This window comes from Echinops telfairi, unplaced genomic scaffold, assembly GCF_000313985.2.
Source record: "Echinops telfairi isolate 266 unplaced genomic scaffold, ASM31398v2 ScPeMD7_7;HRSCAF=31, whole genome shotgun sequence".
Taxonomy (NCBI): Eukaryota; Metazoa; Chordata; class Mammalia; order Afrosoricida; family Tenrecidae; genus Echinops; species Echinops telfairi.
The window spans coordinates 9,049,909-9,051,620 of record NW_022103904.1 but is presented as its reverse complement, the minus strand read 5'-3'; the positions used below and the strand labels follow the sequence as shown (position 1 = coordinate 9,051,620).

General features: G+C 41.7%; 1 non-coding gene across 1 annotated transcript; it reads left to right on the top strand.

Moving 5' to 3' along the window:
• The first annotated feature begins 246 nt into the window (after positions 1-246).
• LOC115868166 lies at positions 247-452 on the top strand. The gene has a single exon (XR_004045453.1). It is a non-coding gene; the product is annotated as a small nucleolar RNA SNORA73 family (small nucleolar RNA).
• The last annotated feature ends 1,260 nt before the right edge of the window (positions 453-1,712 follow it).

Genomic DNA, 1,712 nt, shown 5'->3' with positions numbered 1-1,712 from the left:
GACACATACAGAATATGCTATTAAACAGTAGCACACTCTCTCCTGTGCACATGGAATATTCTTTAGGAGAGACCACATATCAGGCCACAAAGCAAACCTCAATACATTTAAAAATATAGAAGTCCTACAAAGCATCTTCTCAGATCATAAGCCTATGAAAAAAATTAGAAATCAATGCCAGGAGGATCATAGGGGAAAAGTAAATACATAGAAACTGAGTAACACTCTTTAAAAATGAATGGATCCCCGACTCGGATCCTCCCAGGAGGTCACTCTCCCCAGGCTCTGTCCAGGTGGCAGAGGGAAGCGTAGGGCTCTGCCCCATGATCACAGTCCTTTTCCACAGCGTCCTAGGTAAAGTGGGGCCTTGCGTCTGTGCCTGCATGTTCCTACAGCGTCTCAGAGTCCTGTGGGCAGTGACTGAGGAGACAGCCCTCCATGCAGGACCAGCCCTCTAATACACCCCGACAGAATGTAGGCTCTGTTTTATGATGAGTTAGACTTGTTTTCCACTTGTAATTTTCTGCAGAAAACTAATAATGAAGTAAAATAGCTTGGTGTTGAAAGAAAAAAAACTAATGGATAATGAAAGAAATCTTTTAAAATACATGTAGTGAATTAAATGAGACTGAAAACATAACAGCAAAAATCTTTGTGACACAGCAAATACAACATTCCTTGGACCAAATCAAAACCACAGATCACTAGCACTGGGGTGATTCTGCCACATAGCAACCCTGTAAAACAGACTAGAACTGCTCTTGGGTCTCTGAGATTGTAATTCTTTAAATATTGGGGTCCAGACACCAGGTGATTCTTCTTCCCTGGTAGCTCTTACTATGCTGTGTTCGTGGGATTTTAATGGAGCCTTTAATAGTGCTCTGAGTTCATCATTGGGCTACTGACCACAGGTTCAAACTCATCAGCCACTTCTCAGGAGAAAGAGGAGGATTTCTACTCTCTTTAAAGAGTTACCGTCTCAGGAACTTTGTATTCCTGATTGACTCAATGACAGTAGGTTTGTTTTGGTTTTAGAGGGATTTAGGGAAACTTTGGGATGACATGGGGCCCTAAGACTAGTGAGTATGTATTGGGCTTCTAACTATAAGGTTAGCAGTTTGAAATCACCAGTGGCTCCACAAGAGAAAGATGAGGATTTCGCTACTCCTGTAAAGATCTACAGTCTTGGAAACCCACAGGGGCGATTCCACACTGTCCTATAGTCTTTGTTAGTAGGAATTGACTTGATGGCAATGAGTTTGGGATTGTGTGTGTGTGTGTGTGTGTGTGTGTGTGTGTGTGTGTGTGTACAATGACTAAGTGTTCAACTGCTAACCTAAAGGCCAGTGATTTGAACCCACCAGTCACTGTGTAAAAAAGACCCAGTGATCTACTCTCTAAACAATCACAGCCTAGGAAACACTTAAGTGCAATTCTATTCTGTCCCATAGAATCATTGCTCTGCTTTGGAATGGATTGATGGTGCATAACAAAAACAACAGAGGGATTTTATTAGGGCTGTCTCTGATTACTTCCCAGGCAGCTGCTCTTTCTCAGAAAAGAAGTATGAATTACATTACTTCCTGCTACATGTAATTCTGAAAGTTTCTAGGATGTGATGGTATGCGCATTGCAGATAAAGGTTTATCTCCAGTCTTACTTCCATTCATCATTTGAATAACCATCTGAGCTTTACAGTTACCATGTGTCTG